This window comes from Elephas maximus, chromosome X (genome assembly GCF_024166365.1).
Source record: "Elephas maximus indicus isolate mEleMax1 chromosome X, mEleMax1 primary haplotype, whole genome shotgun sequence".
Taxonomy (NCBI): domain Eukaryota; kingdom Metazoa; phylum Chordata; class Mammalia; order Proboscidea; family Elephantidae; genus Elephas; species Elephas maximus.
The window spans coordinates 99,266,578-99,279,752 of NC_064846.1; the positions used below are offsets into that span (position 1 = coordinate 99,266,578).

The following is a 13,175-nucleotide window of genomic DNA, read 5'->3' on the forward strand; positions in this document are numbered from 1 at the left end:
TTATCCTTCTCATCAATTTGAACAAAACCATTTAAATCTCTGTGGGACTTTTTAGTTCATAACCAAAAAAAAAAAATTAATTTAGAACTAACAAATACTTACACACTCCGCTTATTACTTGCAAAATTCTGGCCTTTATTTTACATAGGATTAGAAAAAGCACAGTAGCAGCTTTGAAGCTCTTGAACAGGGTGTTAGACTGGGTTTGGGTACTAGTGCTGCCACTTTTGCTTGACGTCTTTGAATCAGTAATTTCGTTTGCAAAATAAGGGTAATAATACCTACATCCAGGATTGTTGTGAAAAATAACCGGGAAGACGGCTGAAAACATGATTTGTAAGCTATGAATCTCACTACACAGTGTTTCTGTTCTTATTATTACCTTAACTATGCTTTGTAGTTTTATTTTGTTCTGCTAAAGCCCTTAGTGTAAAACAGAGCTTGGAAAGGATCTTTTTCACATTATTAATGAAGGTAGAAAGGAAAGAGGTATAACCACAAAGTCACAGGGAAAAAATAAACAATTATCTTTCTAGTGCAGGTTAGCCAAAGCAAGACCTGCAGGGATCTAGGAAATCATCAAAAAAGAACTTAGAATATCCACATTATCTCTTGTGGGAGAATTTTGCAAAGAGATTTAAAGATGGGGTGGTTTGTTTTAAAGGAAGGGAAAGCAATGCTTCACCTGTTAAGTATCCTACTCACACTACCCTTGTCTAGACTCTCATCACCTCAAGACTGGATTATTACCATAGTCTCCCACCTCATCCTGCCTCTTAATTTCTCCCCTCCAGCTCCTCAGGCACAACCAGAATTATTTTCTCAAAGCACAACTTTACGTAGATTACCATCAGTATTTTCTTATTCTGTAGAGTATAAAGCATATATACAACCTGGCCACAGCTATATTTTCTACTTTATCTCATACTGCTCTCCTGTATGATCATCATAATAATACTAGTCATCATTACATTAGTCACAAGATCAGGAATGGTGGAGCCATAAACCCTCCATCTCTCCAAACAACCATATTGACTCTCAAACAAGCTAAGCAAATTATTTTTCCCATGTCTTGTTTATACATCAGTCTTCGTTGGGTCTCTAGAGAAGCAAAACCAGTGAGATGTGTATATATATAAGTATATGGAGACAGAGATTCCCTTCAAGGAAATGGTTCATGCAATTGTAGGGACTGGCAAGTCTCAGATCTATAGGTCAGGTAGCAGGCTGGAGACCTCTGCTGGCTCATGGGATTGTGAGGACTGGTTGATACAAAATCTGCAGTTCATGTGGCAAGCCAGAGACTTCTGCAGGCTTATGGTACGTCACAAGAACTGGAGGTCTGGTGACAGGAAGAGTGCAGGGTCGAGAGAGAGAGTATCTGCCGAAATATCCATTTATATTCTGCAGGCAGACCGCACACCCAAGGAAACACCCCTTTCAACTGATTGGTTGATCACATCATGGAAGGTCATTATATTACATTACATTTTGCATTCCACTCCACTTTGCATTCCATTCCATTCCATTCCAGCAACCTGTCCAGTATCTGGCCTAGCCAAGATGACACATAAAATTAATCATCACAGCAAACCTCCCTTTAAAAATATTTTTACATATTTAAATGCTACTCTTTTAACGCTCAAGCCAATGTTCCCCTCCACAGACTTCCTAAGTCAATTCCAGTATTCAGTACTCTCTTACTACTATGAGTTTTAATAATTTTTAATGTGTATGCTAGTTATTTGGTCTTTATCATATATACTGCCTTATGTTGCTAATGTGTGGCTTGTCTATCCAAATTGACTTGTGAGATCCTTGAGGACCATATCTCTAGCACCTAGCCCAGTATCTTGTCCAATCTAGTTGCCAAATACAGTTTGATTGATATGTATTTTGATATTAATAAGTAGGATAATAGAACTCCTGGAGGAGGAAAAAGACTTGGCAGATACAGAATGTATTTGTGCAGGATGGGTAGAAAGAAGAAATGAGAGAAATTCTGTAACAGGGAGCCAAAAGGCAATTGTTTTTTAAAGGAAGGTTTATAAATTTACATTTGATATAGAAGGCAGAAGAGAGCCAGTGGAAGAATTATGAACCTATTGTTCTGAGCAGGAAGATGGTTTTAGTAAAGGAGAAACAATCTAAAAAATACTGAGGTAATTTAAATAAGATGATTGAAGGAAGGATGGATGAGCCAAACCCAGGAAATTGAAAATATACCTACAAAAAAACAAGTGTAAGGTTCATTGTTCACTCTCTACAATTGCTTTAGAAAAGGCATTTCAAGTGCAGAGGACTTCAGTCATTCAACAAATATTTATTGAGCACCTGCTGTGTGTCAGGCACTGTTCTAGGTTCTCAAGATAAATAAGTAAACAAAACAGTTATATGCCTTTTTGAATATTATGTTTAGCAGGAGGCAAGATAACAAGCATAATAAACCAGCAAATTATATAACTTGTTACAATTTAATAGGTGATACAGAAAAAAATATAGTGAGCAGGATAAAAAGATCAGAAGTGATGGTGGGGTGGGATTAGTGTGAGTTGCTATTTTGCAGAGAGTGGAGAGGGTAGTCCTCATGGAAAAGATCACATTTGTGCAAAGATTTGAAGTTGGTGAGGGAATTAGCTCTGTGATATTTGGGAAGAAGCGTATTCCAGGCAGTACAAAGGCCCTAAGGCAGGTACCAGGAACAGCAAGGAAGCTAGAATGGATAAAGAGTGAGATTAGTAAGAGATGAAGTCAGAGAGGTAATGGAGAGCCTGAATCATTTAGATCCTTATAGGCCAGCGGAAGAATTTTGACTTTTACTCTGACTTAGTCATCTGGCGCAGCTGTGACAGAACTACCACAAGTGGATGGTTTTAACAAACAAGTTTATTCTCCCACAGTCTAGTAGCCTGGAAGTCCAAATTCAGGGCACCAGGTCCAGGGGAAGGCTTTCTCCCTCTATCAGCTCTGGAGGAAGGTCCTTGTCATCAATCTTTCCCTGGTCTAAGAGCCTCTCAGCACAGGAACCTCAGGTCTAAAGGATGAACTCTGATCCTGGTGTTTCTTTGTTGGTGGTATCAGGTCTCCAACTCTCTGATTGCTTCCCTTTCCTTTTATCCCTTTTAAGATAAAAGGTGGTGCAGGCCGCACCCTAGGGAAACTCCCTTTACATTGGGTCAGGGAGGTAACCTGGGTAAGGGTGGTGTTACAATCCCACCCTAATCCTCTTAACATAAAATTACAATCACAAAATGGAGGACAAACACAGAATACTGGGAATCCTGGCCTAGCCGTGTCTCTCTGCTCACTCCCCTCTTTTATATCTCAAAAAAGATTGACTTAAGACACAACCTAATCTTGTAGATTGAGTCCTGCCTAATTAACATAACTGCCACTAATTCCACCTCATTAACATCATAGAGGAAGGATTTACAACACATAGGAAAATCACATCAGACGGCAAAATGGTAGACAGTCACACAATACTATGAATCATGGACTAGCGAAGTTGACACACATTTTGGGGGGACACAATTCAATCCATAACATTCCACCCTTTGGCCCCCCAAAATTCATGTCCTTGCCACATGTAAAACACATTGACCCCATCATATCATAGCAAAAGTCTTAAATCAACTCCAAGTTCAAAATCCAAAAATCTTCATGTGTAAAATCTAGAATACAAGTTATCTGCTTCCAAAGTACAATGGTGGAACAGGCACAAGCTAGACATTTCCATTACAAATGAGAGAAATTGGAGGGAAAGAAAGGATAACAGGCACCAAGTAAGTCAACAGAACACATTACATTAGCCCTCAAGGCTTGAAAATAATTCTCTGTTCTCTAAGACCATTTACACGATGACTCTGCCCTCCAGACTCTAGGAATTGGCCACACTCTGCAGATTCTGAGTGGAGGCCCTTCAGCCCTGGGCTTCAGCTCTGCCTTCCAGACCCAGTGGAATGGCAGCTCTGTTCCATCGAATTTGGGAGGCCCCTTTCTCCATGCCCATCTAAGTGGCATCTCTACCATTTGAAACCCCAGAGGTCGTGGTCCTACCCTTCAAGACTGAGGCAGCTCTGCTTCCTGTGTTCCTTGTCTCTTCAGTTTCTGCTTTCTGGTTCCTTGGCCTCTCAGCCCCTCGGGCCTCACAGCCTGCATCTGCCCTGCTAGGGCAAGCGTTACAAACCTCTGTAGCTCCACCAATAAGTGCCTGGGGGCACTCCACTCCACCAGTAAATTTCAGCCGGAAAGCACTCAGCTCTCTTGCTCCATGGGTCAGCAAGCCTACCTCCACCGATAAGTGCTCAGAGGCACCCCACTCCGCCCAGAAGCCTCTTGCACAAAAGGCACTCAGCTCTCTCACTCTGTGGGTCGGCTCCAGTGCTGTCATGCTGGTCTCCTGATTCTGCTGCTTCTCACAATCTGTGCCATCTCCAGTGTAACAGCTCTCCTCACTTCCTTCTGAGTCCTCACCAGAATTGTCTTTGACATCCATAATTCCACCAACAGTTTCTTCAAGGCAATCTAGGCTTTTACTATTTGGCATTTTAAAACTCTTCCAGTCTATCCATTCACAGTTTCAAAACTATTTTTACAATTTAGGTATTTGTTACAGCAGCACTTCACTCTCTCAGTACTAAATCCTGTCTCAGTCATCTGCTATAACAGAAATACCACAAGTGAATGGCTTTAACAAACATGTTTATCTCTCACAGTCTAGTAGTCTAGAAGTCCAAATTCAAGGCACCAGCTCCAGGGGAAGGCTTTCTCTAACTCTGTCAGCTCTGGAGAAATGTCCTTGTTATCAATCTTCCCCTGGTCCAGGAGCTCTTCAGCACAGTACCCTCAGGTCTAGAGGATGTGCGCTGCTCCTGGCATTGTTTTCTTGGTGGTATGAGGTTTCCCCATGTCTCTCTCCTTGCTTCTCTTTTATATCTCAAAAAAGATTGGCTTAAGACACAACGTAATCTTGTAGATTGAGTTCTATCTCATTAACATAACTGCCGCTAATCCCATCTCATCAGCATCATAGAGATAGGATTTACAACACATAGGAAAATCACATCAGATGACAAAATGGTGAATAGTCACTCAATATTGGGAATCATGGACTAGCCAAGTTGACACACATTTCTGGAGGACACAATTCAACCCATAACACTGAACAAAATAGAGAGTCATTAAAAAAAAAACAGAGTAATTACATGATTTGACTTTCATTTTAACAGGAAAACTCTGGCTGTTCTGTTGACTGTAAGTAGGCAAAGGTAGAAGCAAGAACACCTGTTTGGAAATTTTATTTATTTCACTGCCATATGTCTTTTTTTGTTGTGTATAAAAACAAAGATAACACAATATTTGCCTGATTGAAGTAGGTTCAAGAGGAACAAGGGAGTGATTATAATTAACCTCCTTGGAATTTAAACCAGGTATGGAAGAGAACATGAAAGGTGTGATGTACAGTGAAAATTTTGTAACATCAATGGATTGGAGGTTCTAGTGCAGTTGAAGAATTGCTGGAGTCAGGATAATAGAGGGAGTTGGAAAGATAGATAAGAAAGTGAAATACATGAGAGTGGGACAGGGACAAACGTGAGGGAGTGAAGCACCTAAGATATGAAATATAAGGAGGCACTTACTCTCAGTGTCATGCAAGTGCAGGATGGATACTTGCACAACCCTAAGAATCAATGTCTCCTTAAATTTTGCACCCTAGGCACCTCAATTTCCTCACCTGGCCCTGAATGGGAGTATGGGAGGGCTGCAATTACAGGTAGTAGCCAACTTACGACAGAATACCTTTCTGACAACTCCATCTTAAGTCAGTTCTGATGTAAGTCAAATACCTCATTTTTTTTTTTAGTTTTCATTATTATTGCCTTTTACAATCAGTACCTTTATAAATCCAATCTTTATATGTTGTTCAGTGTTGGAAACATTACATACAAATTTACAGATAAATTTTAATACACACATACATACATTAAAAAAATAAACCATAAAAATCTACTCTGACAATGAAGTATTGGACAACATTGGCATTTTGTAAATTGCAGTAATAACTCCACTTGTAAAAGGTTCTGGATCATTTGGAAATTATCGTGCAATATAATTAATATCACACACAAGTAAAATTTTGCTTAAGATACTTCAAAAATGGTTGCAACAGTACATCAACAAGGAGCTGCCAGAAACTTAAGCCAGATTCAGAAGAGAATGTGGAACAAGCGATATCATTGCTGATCTCAGATGCATCTTGACTGGAAGCAGAGAATGCAAGAAAGGTGTTTTCCAGTGTTTTATTGACTGAGCAAAGTTATTTGACTGTGTGGATCATAACAAATTATGAATAACATTGCAAAGAATGGAAACTCCAGAGCACATTGTGCCCGTGAGGAACTTGTACATAGATCAAGAGGCAGTTGTTCAGACAGAACAAGGGGATATTGAGTGGTTTAAAGTCAGGAAAGGTGTGCACCAGGGTTGTATCCTTTCACCATACCTATTCAATCTGTATGCTGAGCAAATAATCTGAGAAGCTGGACTATATGAAGAACAGGGCATCAATATTGGAGGAAGCCTTATTAACAACCTGTGATATGCAGATGACCCAAACTTCCTTGCTGAAAGTGAAGGTGTCTTGAAGCGCTTACTGATGAAGATCAAAGACTACAGGCTTCAGTATGGATTACACCTCAACATAAAACAAAAATCCTCACAACTAGACCAGTAAGCACCATCAAGATAAACGGAGAAAATATTGAAGTTGTCAAGGATTTCATTTTACTAGGATCCTCAATCGATGCCCATGGAAGCTGAAGTCAAGATATTAAATGACGCATTGCATTAGGTAAATCTGCGGCAAAGGATCTTTTTAAAGAGTTAAAAAGCAAAGATGTCATCCATCCACCAATGGTCACCTGATCTTCGACAAAGGCACAAAATCCATCAAATGAGGGAAACAGCAGTCTTTTTAACAAATGATGCTGGCAAAACTGGATGTCCACCTGCAAAAAAAAGAAACAGGACCCATGCCTCACACCATACACAAAAGCTAACTCAAAATGTATCAATGACCTAAATATAAAACCAAAAACTATAAAGGTCATAGAGGAAAAAATAGGGTCAATGCTAGAGGTCCTAATGCACCAGATAAAAAGGATACAAACCATAACTAACAATACACAAACACCAGAAGATAAGCTAGATAACTGGGATCTTCTAAAAATTAAACACTTCGTTCATCTAAAGATTTCAACAAAACAGTGAAAAGAGAACCTATAGACTGGGATAAGTCTAAAATCTACCGGAAAATCCAACACCTCTACAAAAAAAAGACAATCCAATTAAAAAAGAGCAAAGGAGAGGCAGAGCCAAGATGGTGGAGTAGTCAGAGGCTTCATGTGGTACCTCTTACAACAAAGGCTCAAAAAAAAAGTGAATCAATTATATATGACAGTCTAAGAGCCCTGAACATCAAAGGCAAAGTCAAGGAATCAGACCCAGTGGCAGGGGAAGAGAAAGACAGTTCAGAAACAGTGAGCAGTTGACAGACCTAACCTGGCAGGAACCAGCACCCTGCAGGCTGGATCGGCTGGCATGCGTGGTGAGGCAACCAGTGGCGCTCAGGACACATTTTCTATATCCGGAGGGACCGAGTGGCAGAGAGTCTACTCAAGCCTCCAGAACCAGTGAAAAAAAGTGCTCAATGGGTGAAAGATAAGTACATATGCCTAACCTACCGTGTAGATCAAAAAACACACCCTTTGGGAAGAAACTCTCTCCAATTTACCTGCCCCAACCCTGCTCTGCACCAGGTCCTGGGCCAGCTCCAGCAATTGCCACTTCCCCTGGGCTGGAAGCAGGACCCATTGCATGCCCTTGAGTCATTCTCCTGGCTTTGGAGAGGGAACAAATTAACAAATAGGAAAAAATATTCTGCTACCAGCCCTAAGCTGGGAACTCAGGGCAGGCACAGCCCCTTTGTCTAGGCACATGCATAAGCAGTCCACGGACTTTGAATGCCTCCAGCCCCTGCATAGACCTGTGTGGGCCCATTTCAACAGTGTAGGCCCTTATTTGCACAGTACAACAGTTTATATACCTGAAGCCTATTTCTAACTGTATCAGCTATAAGGTGGAGAGGCATATTCATGACATTTGACACCGTTCTGCCCATTAAGCAGGGTCCTCACCTACACACATCAGGGGCCTGAGGACTGGTGGTTCAACCCATGACACCTAGTCTCCCAGTCCTTACAGCCAACAGCATTGGGTGCCCATAGTCCGGCTGCAAAACCCACACACCTATGAGCTCTAGGGAACAGTGACATGGTTTCCTCCAATACATTCAGGGGTAGCCGCCTGCCCCCTGCCTTGCTCCGTGCATGATCTCCTACTTCAGTCAGATAACTGCGCCTACTTCAATCAGCCTTGCCCATCAAGGACTGTAGGTGAGAGCCTAACCACACACTTGGTGACCGACTAACTGGACAACTGAGATGAATCCATACAAGAAAAGTAAATTTACTACTGGGCTCACATACCTACTAACAGTTCTAAACACCTGGTGACAGGATGTTAGCACTTCAGAGGCACCAATAATCAAACCAACTCACATGAACAGGCTACTTGGGCACATCAAAACTAAACAAAACAAGAAGCTAGGACACAGTAAACAAACATAAAATAAATAAATATAATAACTTATTGGTGACTTGGAGACAACAGTCAATATCAAATCACATAAAGAGGCAGACTATGGTGGCTACAGCAAGTGCCCAAAACAAAGGATCAAGGAACCTTCTGGAGGAAGATAACCTCTTGGAATTACTGGAGGTAGAATTCAAAAGATTAATATGCAGAGCTCTTCAGGAAATCAGGAAGGAGAACAGACAAAACACAGAACAAGCCAGGGAACACACAGACAAAGCAACAGAGGAACTTAAGAAGATTATACAAGAGCATAATGACAAATTTAACAGTCGGCAAGAATTAATAGAGAGGCAACAAACAGAAATCCAGAGGGTTAACATGAAATTTCAGAATTAGACAACTCAATAGAAAGTAATAGGAGCAGAATTGAGGCAATGAAATTCAGAATTAGTGAGATTGAAGATAAAGCACTAGATGCCAACTTATTTGAGGAAAAATCAGATAAAAGAATTTTAAAAAATGAAGAAACCCTAAGAATTATGGGGGACTCTATTAAGAATAACCTATGAGTGACTGAAATAACAGAACGGGGGGATAACAGAAAATACAGAGAGAATTGTTGAAGATTTGCTGGCAGAAAACTTCCCTGATATTGTGAAAGATGAAAATGTATCTGTATAAGAAGCTCATCAAAGCCCACACAAGTTAGATCCCAAAAGAAAGTCACCAAGATATATTATAACCAAACTTGCCAAAACCAAAGATAGAGAGAATTTTAAGAGCAGCTAGGGATAAACAAAAAGTCATCTACAAAGGAGAGTCAATAAGGCTAAGTTCAGACTGCTCAGCAGAAACCATGCAGGCAAGAAGGCAATGGGATGGCACATATAAAGCCTTGAAGGAAAAAAAAATGCCAACCAAGAATTATATATCCAGCAAAACTGTCTCTCAAATATCATGGTGAAATTAAGGCATTTCCAGATCAACAGAAGTTTAGGGAATTTGTGAAAACCAAACCAAAATTACAAGAACTACGAAGGGAGTCCTCTGGTTAGAAAATCAATAATGTCAGACTAGAACACAGGACAGAACAACCAGGTATCAACCCAGATAGGGAAGTCACAAATAAATCAGAGCTAAAACAATTAAAATATGGAAACAGAGACATCGGTATGTAAAAGATGACAACATTAAAACAAAAAAGCAACTAAATAATGTAGTCATAGATCTTTCATGTGGAGAGGAAGTCAAGGCAATATAAAGAAATAGAAGATTGATTTAAACTTACAAAAATAGAGGTAAATGTTAAAGTAACCACAAAGGAAACTAACAACCCTACACATCAAAATAAAAAACAAGAAAAACATTAAGATTCAGCAAATACAAAATCAACAGCAATGAAAAGGTTTAAAAAAATTTTAAAGAAAAAAGACTCAGCACAGAGAAACTGTCAACAACACACACAAAAAACATCAGAATGATAGCGTTAAACTCATACCTATCAATAATTACACTGAATGTAAAAGGACTAATGTACCAAAAAAAAGACATAGAGTGGCAGAACTGATTTGAAAAAGTATGATCTGTCTATATGCATGCACCATAGACTTAAAGACGCAAACAGACTAACACTCAAAGGATGGAAAATATATATATCAAGCAAACAACAAGCAAAAAGAGCAGGAGTGGCAATATTAATCTCTGACAAAATAGACTTCAAAGTAAAATCCACAACAAATTATAAGGAAGGACACTATATAATGATTAAAGGGTCGGTACACCAGGAGGATATAACCATAATAAATATTTAGGCACCCCATTGGGTGCATAAAATACAGGGCTCCAAAATACATGAACTCTAACAGTATTGAAAAGACAGATAGACAGCTCAACAGTAAGAGTAGGAGGCTTCAACACACGGCTTTCAGTGAAGGACAGAACATCTGGAAAGAAGCTCAGTAAAGACACTGAAGATCTAAATGCTACAATCAACCAACTTCACCTTGTGGACATATACAGAACACTCCACCCAACAGCAGCCAAGTATATGTTCTTTTCCAATACACATGGAACATTCTCCAGAATAGACCAGAATAGGCCATAAAGCAAGTTTTAAGAGTCCAAACCATCAAAATACCACAAAGCATCTTCTCTGACCATAAAGCCAAAAAGGTAGAAATCAATAACAGATAAAGCAAGGAAAAAAATCAAACACATAGAAACTGAACAACTTGTTCAAAAACAACTGCGTTATAGAATAAATTAAGGACAGAATAAAGAAATTCACAGAATCAAATGAGAATGAAAACACTTCTTACCAGAACCTTTGGGACAGCAAAACAGTGCTTAGAGGTCAATTTATAGCAATAAATGCACACATCTGAAAAGAAAGGCCAAAATCAAAACATTAACCCTACAACTTGAACAAGGAGAAAGAGCCCAGCAAAAGAAATCCTCAGGCACCAGAAGAAAGGAAATAATAAAAACTAGAGCAGAATTAAATGATATAGAGAATAGAAAAACAATTGAAAGATTCAGCAGGACCAAAAGCTGGTTCTTTGAAAAGATCAGCAAAACTGATAAACCGTTAACCAAACTGACAAAAGAAAAACAGAAGACGAAGCAAGTAACCTGAATAAGAAATGAGATGGGTGATATCACAACAGACCCAACTGAAATGAAAAGAATCAGAACAGAATACTATGAAAAATTGTACTCTATCAAATTTGAAAACCTAGAGGAAATGGGCAAATTTCTAGAAACACACTATCAAAACTAACACAAACAGAGGTAGAACTACTAAATAAACATAACAAAAGAAGAAATTGAAAAGGTAATCAAGAAACTCCCAACAAAAAAAGCCATGGCCCTGACTCTTTCACTGTAGAATTCTATCAAACTTTCAGAGAAGACTTAACACTACTACTACTAAAGGTATTTCAGAGCATAGAAAAGGATGGAACACTCCCAAATTCATTCTATGAAGCCAGCATAACCATGATACCAAAACCAGGTAAAGACACCACAAAAAGAGAAAATTGCAGACCAATATCCTTCATGAACATAGACACAAAAATCCTCAACAAAATTATAGCCAATAGAATTCAACAACATATCAAAAAAACAACTCACCATGACCAAGTGGGATTCGTACCAGGTATGCAGGGATGGTTCAACATTAGAAAATCAATTAACGTAATCCATCACATAAATAAAACAAAAGACAAGAACCACATGATCTTATCAATTGATGCAGAAAAGGAATTTGACAAAGTCCAACACCCATTCATGATAAAAACTCTCAGCAAAATAGGAATAGAAGGGAAATTCTTCAACATAATAAAGGGCATTTATACAAAGTTACCCCCACATGTCTGTCAGTTTGTCATACTGTAGGGGCTTGTGTGTTGCTGTGATGCTGGAAGCTATGCCACCAGTATTTAGATACCAACAGGGTCACCCGTGGCTGACAAGTTTCAGCTCAGCATCCAGACAAAGACAGACTAGGAAGGAGGACCTAGTAGTCTACTTCTGAAAATAATTAGCCAGTGACAACCTTATGAATAGCAGCAGAACTTTGCCTGATATAGGGAACCCTCCACCCCCCTTTTGGAAGAGACTCAAAAGACAACTGGGGAAGAGCTGCCTCCTCAAAGTAGAGTTGACCTTAATGACATGGATGAAGTCAAGCTTTCGGGATATTCATTTGCTGATGTGGCATGACTCAAAATGGGAAGAAACAGCTGTGAACATCCATTAATAATTGGAACATCAAATGTACAAAGTACGAATTTAGGAAAATTAGAAATCATCAAAAATGAAATGGAATGCATAAACATCGATATCCTAGACATTAGTGAACCGAAATGGATTGGTATTGGCCATTTTGAATCAGACCACCATATGGTCTACTAAACCAGGAATGACAACTTAAAGAGGAATAGCATTGCAAAAAAAAAAAAAAAAAAAGTCCTTAGGCACCAGAAGAAAGGAAATAATAAAAATTAGAGCAGAATTAAATGAAATAGAGAATAGAAAAACTTGAAAAACAAAAAAAGTCAAAAACATTACAAGATCTATACTGAAGTACAACACTGTCAGTCATAGGATAATATTCATATGCCTACAAGGAAGGCCAGTTAATACGACTATTATTCAAATTTACACACCAACCACTAAGGCCACAGATGAAGAAATTGAAGATTTCTACCAACTTTGGGAGTATGAAATTGATCGAACATGCAATCAGGATGCATTGACAATTACTGGTGATTGAAATGTGAAAGTTGGAAACAAAGAAGGATCAGTAGCTGGAAAATATGGACTTGGTCATACAATGATGTTGGATATGGCATGATAGAATTTTGCAAGACCGATGACTTCTTCATTGTAGATGCCTTTTTTCAGCAACGTAAATGGCGACTGTACCTGTGGACCTCACCAGACGGAATACACAGGAATCAAATCGACTACATCTGTGGGAAGAGACGTTGGAAAAGCTCGATATCATCAGTCAA

The 13,175-nt window shown here is 39.2% G+C and overlaps 1 protein-coding gene across 1 annotated transcript in view; it reads left to right on the plus strand.

Moving 5' to 3' along the window:
* Positions 1–13,175, plus strand: part of TEX11 (testis expressed 11) — a 515,004-nt gene that overhangs the window by 357,267 nt on the left and 144,562 nt on the right.